The sequence below is a fragment of the Bos taurus genome, chromosome 24 (genome assembly GCF_002263795.3).
Source record: "Bos taurus isolate L1 Dominette 01449 registration number 42190680 breed Hereford chromosome 24, ARS-UCD2.0, whole genome shotgun sequence".
Lineage (NCBI taxonomy): Eukaryota > Metazoa > Chordata > Mammalia > Artiodactyla > Bovidae > Bos > Bos taurus.
This window is the reverse complement of record NC_037351.1, coordinates 17832864-17844583: the sequence shown is the minus strand read 5'-3', so window position 1 is coordinate 17844583 and position 11720 is coordinate 17832864. Positions and strand designations below refer to the sequence as shown.

The window sequence follows — 11720 nt, the reverse complement described above, 5'->3', positions numbered from 1 at the left end:
TACTTTGTGCAAGAAAGCTTTGTTAGGACAGGGTAATTTGATGAATGTCAAAGCCAAATGTATATATGGAGATAGAGATATAAGGGATGAGGCCAACCTGATTTCTATTTGACTCCCACACAAATCACATTTTCAATACAATTCAATGAATCACTGTTAGATGCTAGGCTGGTGGACATGACACATTCTGGACATGGTTAGGAAGACAGATTAGGGATATTTCAAATATGGCCCCTTGAAGGGCATATTTTGAAAAAAATCAGAGAGTGTAATACTGTATTATTTCTGCAGTATATTTTAATCAAAATATTTAAATGAAAATTCCTCTATAGTGTTTCCATGAAAACATTGCTCTCTTTGTGGAGAGAGGCCATCTTTCATGACTTTTTTTTTTTTTTTTTTTCATATTTCTAGGATAGAGTTTAGCTAAGTTCATAAAGAGATGGTTTCTGCTTCGTGAAATATTCATTCATGACTGGTTTGGGGAGCAACCATAGGCAAACTCCCCTTCAGCTCTGCCATGTGGGGAAGGGCTCTTGGAGAACACACATGGTTCCTGTTTAGTGAACAGGTCTGCTTTGCATGCAAAGGAGAAGAGGACTTGCAAATAGCACAACACTATTGGATTCTTGGGGTTGAACTGTTGGCCTGGGTCTCTATATTTAATTTATATGTCTTTGGATGTCCCATTTCTAATATTAGGGCTATCTTTCTGGAAAAGGTGTTGGCAGATGAGGCCAGGCCACTGGGATGCTGAGAGAATTTTAAGAGTCCTCAACTTAAGATTAATTATTGCTACCTTATGCATCTCTTATGCCTGATCCCAAGGTTCTGAAAAATAGAAATATTTTTGCATTAAATTATTTTATATATACTCTTTGAATTAATCTAACATCATCACTCTTCCTTGCTGATTCTATATTCTTTTTTTTGCTTATTGGCTTTCCTAACTGAGGGTATTATCAACTATCATATGGAAATCATATGTAGGAACCTTAATATGAAAAAGGTATTGTAGGTCGGGGGCTGACGCCGAGCGCCCAGCCCGCGGTGTCGGCGGCGCGTCGGCCTCAGTGCGCCGCCGCCGCCCGGGAGCGTCGGCCGGGCGGGCCGGCACTGAACCGAGAAGATGTCCCTGTACAATGACCTGGGAGTGGAGACCAGTGACTCAAAAACAGAAGGCTGGTCCAAAAACTTCAAACTCCTGCAGTCTCAGCTCCAGGTGAAGAAGGCAGCTCTCACTCAGGCCAAGAGCCAGAGGACAAAACAAAGTACAGTCCTTGCTCCAGTAATCGACCTAAAGCGAGGCGGCTCTTCGGATGAGCGGCAGATCGTGGACACTCCACCGCACGTGGCTGCAGGCCTCAAGGACCCTGTTCCCAGCGGGTTTTCTGCAGGAGAAGTTTTGATCCCCTTAGCTGATGAATATGATCCCATGTTTCCTAACGATTATGAGAAAGTAGTGAAGCGCCAAAGAGAGGAGCGACAGAGGCAGCGGGAGCTGGAAAGACAGAAGGAAATAGAAGAGAGAGAAAAGCGGCGTAAAGACAGACATGAAGCTAGTGGGTTTTCCAGGCGACCTGATCCAGATTCTGATGAAGATGAAGATTATGAGCGAGAGAGGAGGAAAAGAAGTATGGGCGGAGCTGCCATTGCACCTCCCACGTCTCTTGTGGAGAAGGACAAAGAATTACCCCGAGACTTCCTTGATGAAGAGGATTCACGACCTCGCTCACAGTCTTCCAAAGCTGCTATCCCTCCCCCAGTGTACGAGGAACAAGACAGACCCCGATCCCCAACCGGCCCTGGCAACTCCTTTCTCGCCAACATGGGGGGCACGGTAGCACATAAAATCATGCAGAAGTACGGCTTCCGGGAAGGCCAGGGTCTCGGGAAGCATGAGCAGGGCCTGAGCACAGCGCTGTCGATGGAGAAGACCAGCAAGCGGGGCGGCAAGATCATCGTGGGCGACGCCACGGAGAAAGACGCAGCCAAGAAGTCAGATTCAAATCCATTGACTGAAATACTTAAGTGTCCTACCAAAGTGGTCCTACTCAGGAACATGGTTGGTGCAGGAGAGGTGGATGAAGACTTGAAAGTAGAAACCAAGGAAGAGTGTGAAAAATATGGCAAAGTTGGAAAATGTGTGATATTTGAAATTCCTGGTGCCCCTGATGATGAAGCAGTACGAATATTTTTAGAATTCGAGAGGGTTGAGTCAGCAATTAAAGTTGTTGTTGATCTGAATGGGAGGTATTTTGGTGGACGGGTGGTCAAAGCATGTTTCTACAATTTGGATAAATTCAGGGTCCTGGATTTGGCAGAACAAGTTTGATTTTAAAAACTAGAGCCTGAGTCATCTCCAGCGATCCTTCAGCGAGCTGCAGACTGAGCAGAGGAGAACAAGGCGTCAGGGGGCCTTCATGGCTATGGGTGCAGAGACTCTGTAAGACTTCTAAGATATATGTTGACTGATCCCTTTTTTATTTTGTGGTTTTTTAATATAGTATAAAAATCCTTTAAAAAAAAAAAAAAAGAAAAAGGTATTGTAGTATTACAGTATGGAATGGTCTGTTTGGAAAGACCTTGGCATCTATTATGCTAAATTCTTTAATTTACAAGTGAGGAAACTGAAAAATGATTTTCCCTTCAGTCACAAAGCTACTGCAGAAATTGTCTAGACTAGGGTTTCACATGGGCATCCCCTGTGGCTCAGCAGTTCAGAATCCACATGTAATGCAAGAAATGCAGGAGATGCTGGCTTGATCCCTGGGTCAGGAAGATCCCCTGGAGGAGGGTATGGCAATCCACTCCAGTATTCTTGCCTGGAGAATCCCATGGACAGAAGAGCCTGGTGGGCTGCAGTCCATACGGTTGCAAAGAGTCAGACATGACTGAAGCAGTTGAGCACACATGCACGCAGGATTCCACATACTTCTCCTGACTAAATTCACATAACATGATTGCTTTGAGTGAGAATTATTATAAGTATGTCATTATGAATGTATAACTATGCCTTTCCAAACTACACACTTTGTCTCTAACTCTCAAAACTGGATATCCAGGAAATTCTAAGCCCTTTTGGAATCACCTAAAAGGAGGTCTATACTACTCAGTAAAAAAAGAGAAGAGACAAAATTATGTATCTTAGTTGATCTGTTTAAATGTGTAGACAGTGTAGAATTTTAAAGCCTGGATTCTGTACTAGAATGCCTGCTGAAAATCATAGCTCCAACCAGTTATATAACACATCTATTCCTGAGTTTTCTCACCTGTAAAGTTGAAGTAATAATAGCACCTAATTTAGTAGGGTTATTGTGAATTTTAAATAAGTTAATGTAGACAATGAACACCTGTGTAAAACACATAAAACAGTACATGGTCTATAGTTACTGTTATAAAATATCAGTTGTCATTATTATCAACTAGTTGCTTGGATCTGTAGGAGGAGAGACAGTGAATACTTTTGTCATATAGGTGACTGCTGCTGCTGCTGCTAAGTCGCTTCAGTTGTGTCCAACTCTGTGTGACCCCATAGACGGCAGCCCACCAGGCTTCCCCGTCCCTGGGCTTTTCCAGGCAAGAACACTGGAGTGGGTTGCCATTTCCTTCTCCAATGCAGGAAAGTGAAAAGTGAAAGTGAAGTCGCTCAGTTGTGTCTGACTCTTAGCGACCCTATGGACTGCAGCTCCTCTGTCCATGGGATTTTCCAGGCAAGAGTACTGGAATGGGTCGCCATTGCCTTCTCTGATATAGGTGACTAGATAGGACCAAATCTCCCGTTATCCATTCTTCTGTCGATGGGCATTTAGGTTGTTTCCATGTCTTGGATATTGTAAACAGTGCTACAATGAATATTGAGGTGTATCTATCCTTTCAAATCATATTTTCTCTGGATATATGCTGAGGAATTGGATTGATGATAAGATATGGTACACATATACAGTGAAATAATAGTTAGCCATTAAAAAGAAAGAATTAAAAACATTTTCAGCAACTTTGATCAACCTGGAGATTATCATATTAAGTGAAGTAAGTCAGGCAGAGAAAGACAAATATCACTGATATCACTTATAGGCAGAATCTAAAAAGAAACACAGAGAAGGCAATGGCACCCCACTCCAGTACTCTTGCCTGAAAAATCCTAGGGACGGAGGAGCCTGGTGGGCTGCAGTCCTTGGGGTCGCTGGAAGTTGGACACAACTGAGCAACTTCACTTTCACTTTTCACTTTCATGCATTGGAGAAGGAAATGGCAACCCACTCCAGTGTTCTTGCCTGGAGAATCCCAGGGACGGGGGAGCCTGGTGGGCTGCCGTCTGTGGGGTTGCACAGAGTCGGACACGACTGAAGTGACTTAGCACAGCATAGCAAAAAGAAACAAGATACAAATAAAATTATTTACAGAACAGACTCATGGATTTAGAGAATAAACTTTTGTTTACCAGGATGGTAAAAATGGTGGAGAGGGATAGATTGGAAGTTTGGGATTGACATGTACACATTGGTATGTTTAAAAAGATAACCAAGAAGGACCTACTGCATAGCACAGAAAACTCTGTTCAATATTCTGTAGTAATCTAAATAGGAAAAAAAATTGAAAAAGATGTGTGTATATGTATAACTGAATCATTTTCTTTACACCTTAAATTAACACAACATTGCCAATCAACTATACTCCAATATAATATAAAAAAAATTAAAAAGCTAAAGGCATCAACCAATCAATACATAAACATATAAACATAGTGTCACCAAGAATGTGTCCATTTGAGAGAGGTGAGGAGGGCTGGGTCAATATCTACAAGTATCTAGCAGTACTTGATATAAAAAGATTTAAGAGGATATTTATAATTGATGCAATGGAATAACTTGATATTTGGTGATTTATGATTGTTGGTGGTGGTTTAGTCACTAAGTCATGTCTGACCTTTGGAATCCCCTGGACTGTAGCCTGCCAGGCTCCTCTGTCCATGGGATTTTCCAGGTTAGAATACAGAAGTGGGTTGTCATTTCCTTCTCCAGAGGATCTTCCTGACCCAGCAATTGAACCCAGGTCTCCTGCATTGCAGGCAGATTCTTTAACAATTGAACTATGAGAGAAGCCCTAATTTGTGGTTACCAAATATGAAAGTAGAGGTAGTGGTAGATTAAAAAGTTGGGATTATATATAACACTACTATATATAAAATAGGTAACCAACAAGGGCTTAGTATATTGGAACTATACCTAATATTTTTTAAGTAATCTATAAAGGAAAATAATCTGAAAAAGTATAGATATATATGCATAAATGAATCATTATGCTGCACATCTGAAAATAACATAATATTGTAAATAAATATGCTTCAATAATAATAATAAAAGTAAAATATATATATGTGGTTGATATAATGGATTATAAGAAATCATAATTTCTTCAAATTTCATGATTGGTATTCATTTATTCATCCACTTCATAAAGATTTAGTTGTTGCGCACTAGATCCCAATTGCCATTCTCTGTTCTACATAAACTCATATCAACATTTGGGAAAGGTCTTTGTCAAAAACTACTCTCAGGCAAGTCAAAGCCAAAAACACATGGAAAAGAATATTTTTTACCTTGGCAGTGTAACCTGATCCCAAGCCTGTTCTTTCTCTGATATTCCTAGCTGTCTATTTTAGATATTCTTTTTATAAAAGCACAAATGAACATCTGTTTGTGCATTTCCATGGGGAAATAAAAGCATTAATATTTCAGATTGCTATCACAGCTCTGTTAATAGCCAGACATGCTATAGATAGAAGTTTATATCCACTAGAAGTTGGTTGGCTTTCAGAAAAATACACAGCAAGTATAAATACAAATATAACTAATGCACACTGACTCAGGGTTCCTGTTCTCCACAGGGCATGGATTAGTACAGCAGTGCTAGAGTCTATGGGTTAGGTACTTAGAAGAAGGCAAATGGAGAAGGTGGTGGCAGAGGATGAGGTGGTTAGATAGCATCACTGACTCAATGAACTTGAATTTGAGCAAACTCCTGGAGATAGGGGAGGACAGAGGAGCCTACCATGCTGCAGTCCATGAGATGGCAAAGAGTCAGACATGACTTTACAACTGAACAACACAACTTAGAAACGAGAATATCATTCATGACCTACCCTTGAGTCCACACTATCTTTGTTAGACTTTTCTTACTTCATGGGTTTATGCCTTTCTTAATCAGATGACTTTGTAATATCTTGAAAATAAAGCCATTTCTTTGGCTTTTCTTGACTCACATGGAGTAGGTTTTGGCATAGAGTACATATACTTGGATTGAATAGCGATTAAAGCTACTTCTGCAGCAAGAAGTATATATAAAAGAGAGAGATTGAGAAGTTTGTAAAATCCAGAGAAACAGGGCTACCCACAAAGCTATATGGAGGAGGAATATTACTCAAGTGTTCAAGACCCAAATCGGGTGGCTTAGCTTTATCTACAGATCTCCTGCTTTTACTTCAGTAATTGTGAGCGATCACCTTCTCATGGTCTGTTATGGAATCTTCTTCAAGTTCATCCAGGATTGTGCTCTTTGGTTTCCTTTGGCAGTGTGCCCTGACCCTAGACTCTAGTTGGTGCCCATTCCTTTTTTCATTAAGGACATTTTCCGACTTGCTGATTTTCCGGGAGACTCATCTTAGTACAGGACAAATGAAACATAACCCTGAACACTTGCAGAAAGCTGTGCAGTAGTAGAAGGGGAACTCCCTAAAATAATGTCTGGGTTTGAATAAACTGGATAGTAGCTCAGTATATCTCCATTGCACAAGCATCTGGTGAGCATAAAGGCATAAAGTGGTAACATGGAAATAACATATTACTAGAATAGTTGGGCTCTATCAGTTATTACTTAACTTTCCTGAGCTTCTCTTTCAGGAGAAAAAAAAATGTAGCAGTAAGTTTTTAAGAAAATTAGAATGATTTTGAAAATACAATCAATCAGTAAAATTTCTAAAGTGTCTGCATAGTACTTGGCACTCAGTAGATGCTCAAAAATACTTACTCCTTTCTCTCCTGCATTGTCCATACCATGTCTTAAAGGGCTGATAATCATCACACAAGAATATGTCAAGGTAAATAATTCAGTAGTACCCAGTAAGCTGGCTTGTTTATGCAACTTTATGTTATACTCTTGAAGAAAGAAATGGCAACCCACTCCAGTATTCTTGCCTGGAGAATTTCAGGGACAGAGAAGCCTGGTGGGCTACAGTCCATGGGGTTGCAAAGAGTCAGACACAACTGAATGACTAGCATACACATCCATGTCACACTCTAGTCTGCTACCAAGGCAGTTGGGGGCTTCAAGCAGGGGCTGGGATGGGAGTGAGAAGGAGAAGCATGTGAGGAGCAATGAGTACATACTGCAGAGGCACAGAGATGGAGGGGCAAAATAAAGTCCTGGGATAGCAGGCAGATTAGTGTAAGTCATAATCAATCTATAAAATATAGCTTCATTCTTGTTTTCACTTCAGCCTACAGGTAGAGATCTCATTCCTTTGTCTTTCAGCTTTATAATGAGTGGAAAGTGGTGGTTGGTTGCTCTGTCTTACAAATGACAGCCCCAGTCCCTTCTTTTTTTTATTTTATTTTTTTATTATAAATTTTTATACCTTTCTTGGGTTGCTATTTAACTTTTCCTCATTCAGGAGTATTAGACACTAGTATATAATTTAAAGGGTGATCTTGACAAGCTGAGTAAACCCTGGACCAACAGGTAAGACTAGGAAGCTCATCTCAGTGGTTCTGACCCACTGCTGCTCCTCATGCTCCCAGGAGCACAGCCTCCCCTATGTGTCCTTCTAAAGATTCATTTCCTTGCACATATGTGTGAGTATAGTGAAAGATGGAAAGGTATCCTGCAGAAGTGCTATAGTTGCAACTTATGCTAGTCAATTGGGAGCAATGTAGGCAATGGCCAGAATTATAGAAATTAATGCCTGAGGCAGGTGATTATTATAGTGGTATCTTTCCAGCTCCCTGTACAACCTTCACTAGGTATCTTCATGGGAAAGGGGATTGAATACCTTTCATGATAGAAGGCCCTAAGAATCTAAGTATTCTTAGTCATTCTGTGGAAATTTCTAACTTTTTTCCCTCCTGTAGTCAAATGCTCCTAGTATTGCTTTACATCACACTTTTCCTTTATTAAAAGACTAATGAAAGGTAATCAAGGATGCCAAGGAGCACCACACAATCCTTCACTTTATAAGTGAGAATACAGACCAGAAGGGATGCATCTGGCATCAGGCACTGGTTGAGGACAAGGCAAAATCCAATTTTATTGCTACCTGTAGCAATATTTTTATTTTCCCTTTTGTTCTTAGTTTTATCAACCTACATGGACACTAGCTGTGGTCAGTGGCCATGTCTTCTCCTTTTGGAGAAGAACTTCAGTGTGAAATGGTTTCTGTGATATTACAGCAGATCATTCAAGGATTCCTTTCTCTCCACCACTGTTAAACTAGGGCAAGCATATATTTTCACAAATACCAGTCAGTTATCATCTACTGGCTAGAGAAACCTCCACAATTGCTTTGCCTGGGCCTTCTGAGGTTTTCAACGTGACTGGGGATGTCCTAGCTTTGGGAACAACCTTGCTGCCGGTTGTATCCTTCAAACACTGGAGATCTAGTCTAAAGAATGTCAGCTTTGGTGCCACAGTGCAAAGAAGGGGCTCCCCAGCAGCAGAACTAGAACCACATAGATAAACTCCATTCCAGTTCACACAGCTCTGTGAATCACGAGCACACAGAGATGCTTCAGGTCCCTGCTGAGCTGAGACTACAGTAGTTCTCCACCTGAACTCACCATTCATTTATCTTCCACTTTTCTAAATCAGTCAAGTGTTCACTAAAAAATGCTATTCTTTTATCTTCTGTTGTTACTTTTTAATTCTTTATTACATGATATGGCTTAATCCCCTGAGCAGACTGTGAGCTTACTGGTGATAGAAAAGATACTATTTATGTTTGTCTTCCTTACCTCACCTCATATTATATCTTGTATAATAATGTCAATCCAAGAGTGCTCAGTCATGTCTGAGTCTATGGACTGTAGCCCACCAGATTACTTTGTCCGAGGGGTTCTCCAGGCTAGAATACAAGAGTGGGTTGCCATTTCCTCCTCCAGGGGATCTTCCCAACCCAGGGACCAAACCTGTGTCTTCTGCATTGGCAGGCAGATTCTTTACCACTGAGCTACCTGAGAAGCCCAATAATACATACCCATTAATTAAGAATCAGTGAAACTGTTTTGAATCTGATTTGAACAGGTGGTACCTCCTTTAATATATCTTGAGTTACATGTTATTTTCTTAGCACAAAGAGAGGGAAGGATTGTTCATCTCCTAAATACACAGCTAATATCTGCCTATTGTATTAGGAAAGATTAAACAAGTAAATTAAATTAATAGCTAGTATGTATCAAGCACTTGTGTATCACATACTATAATAAGAATTGTATGTGTATTACCAACATCAACTTAAAAATGAGCAGATTATTAATACCAGCCTTCACAGGTCGATTGTAAGGGTTCAGTGAGAGAATATCCTATAAACAATAAAACATTAGATATGGATTGTGATGACAATGAGCATTTTATCATAATGGTTAAATTTTACTTTGGAATGCTAAAAAACCTATGAGGTGAGACACTGAAAGAGTAAGTTTCAATGAGGGAATATCTACCATAGGAAAAAAGTCTGGGGTCCCAAGGATAAGGCACAGATTTTAGCCAGAGAGGAAAGAATAGAACAAATGAAGGGTCCCCAAAATATATTTGAAATTGCTAGCAAATGTTAACCACTTTCTATTTCTGCCTAGAGTCACTCCTGTTCTTTCTTTAAAATTGTGAACAATATGCCTTTGATCTTGCATATTTTTCTTGATCCAATCATTGTTTTCTTTTAAATCTAGTTCCACTTTTCCTGAGGGCTGCTGATTCAACAATAGGTCTGAATACTCAAGTTTAAATGATATATATTTTAACTTGTTTTTAAAGGAAAGCTTTGTAATTCCTATAAGAAATGAATCATTAATTCTGTCATGACATTATATATGAAATCTACCCAGGAGCTCCCAAATGCTCTCCAATTCACAGGAGACTAAAGTTCAGCAAACCAAGCTGATGTAGTATTATATTTGCCCTTTAAAAAAGGTCAGAATATTGTTCAATTGATGCCAACATCCATGAACTAAATGAAAGGGGGCTTGAGAAGATTGGATGTGGTTAAGAGTTTTACAGAATTCATGAGGCTCCTTAGTCACTGTAAAATAAAACTCCTTAAAAAAACCTTATTGACAGTAATCCTGGGAGTATTTTGACATTGGATATGGGCAATCAACAGAACAATTTTTATTGGGTTTGGATGGGTAAAGCTGTTTTTAGTTTTCAAAATTCATAGCATGGTATATTTCCCCCAAATATCATCATTTTTATTTTCATAAGGAGCTAAGAAAGCAATGAGACTTGGGTCATATTTAAGCCTATGGCAGACTTAGAGTTAATAATACTCAGGATCTGGAGATGTAATTTGGCATTGAGACAATTATATGAATGTTTAAATGATTTAGCTTCCTACTTTTGGCAAGGCCAGAATGTATCTTACAGCCTTTAAGGTACACTATCAGCTGTAATGCTTTAGTTTTTTTATGCTTTAATATTTTTCTGCATCGTATGTTATCTTTCTTTAAAATAATGTTATCAACTTTTAATGCCTTTATATATATTTTAATGCATTTATATATATATATATATATATATATATATATTTAAATGACAAATTGTAGTTAAAATTCATAATGAGAAATGTTAGGACCATGATTCTAGTTTCTACTCCCTGGTCAATAGATTCCTATCCTTTTAGTCTCATTTTTCTTAACTTACATATTTTAAAATAATCTGTGTTTATTGCACTGTTTTTCGTGTACCACACAGCATGTGGAATCTTAGTTCCCCAACCAAGGATTGAATTTGTGCCCCCTGCATCAGAAACATGGAGTTTTAACCACTGGACTGACAGAAAAGTCCCTACTACTATATTTTGATGGCAATTTTTGCTGTGATAAATGGTTCTCTGTCACTGGAGATAGGGACTGAATACCCTTATGGGCCTCCTGTTTGTACTCCCCCTTTCCTCTACCTCCCAGTACGAGCATGCCACAATCAAAGATCACAGTTATCCTCACTATGTATATTATTCTCTCAGAATTTTTATGACTGAGCTTCTTCAATATTTTGTCATGGCAAGAGGTAGTTATTAATTCAGATGATAACTTCATTCCTAATAGGAAAGATTTTTTCAGCATTTAGCCTGGAATTGATGCATATCAATTTTACCCTTATACCATAAGCCAGAATTCAAGAACATAAATATATCTAACTGGAAGGCTGGACAGTAGAATCTAAGAGGAGTCTACAGGAAATACCAAAAAAGGGATTTGTTGAAAGCTTTCAGCAGTTTTTGTCATATCTTCTTTCCACTTCCCCCTTGTTCTTGTTTCAATTATTTAACTGAGTTTGGAAGAAAGAAGAAATACACTGAGACAATTAGATACTTAATGGACTAAATAAGTAAGTGTTAATTGCCCAGTCGTGCGGGACTCTTTGTGACCCCATGAACTGCAGCCCACCAGGCTCTTCTGTTCATGAGATTTTCCAAGCAAGGATATTGGAGTGGGTTGCCATTTCCTTCT

The 11720-nt window shown here is 39.3% G+C and overlaps 1 pseudogene; it reads left to right on the top strand.

The window, feature by feature from the left end:
• Positions 1–1028: 1028 nt before the first annotated feature.
• Positions 1029–2532, top strand: LOC505339 (splicing factor 45 pseudogene; annotated as a pseudogene).
• Positions 2533–11720: the final 9188 nt, after the last annotated feature.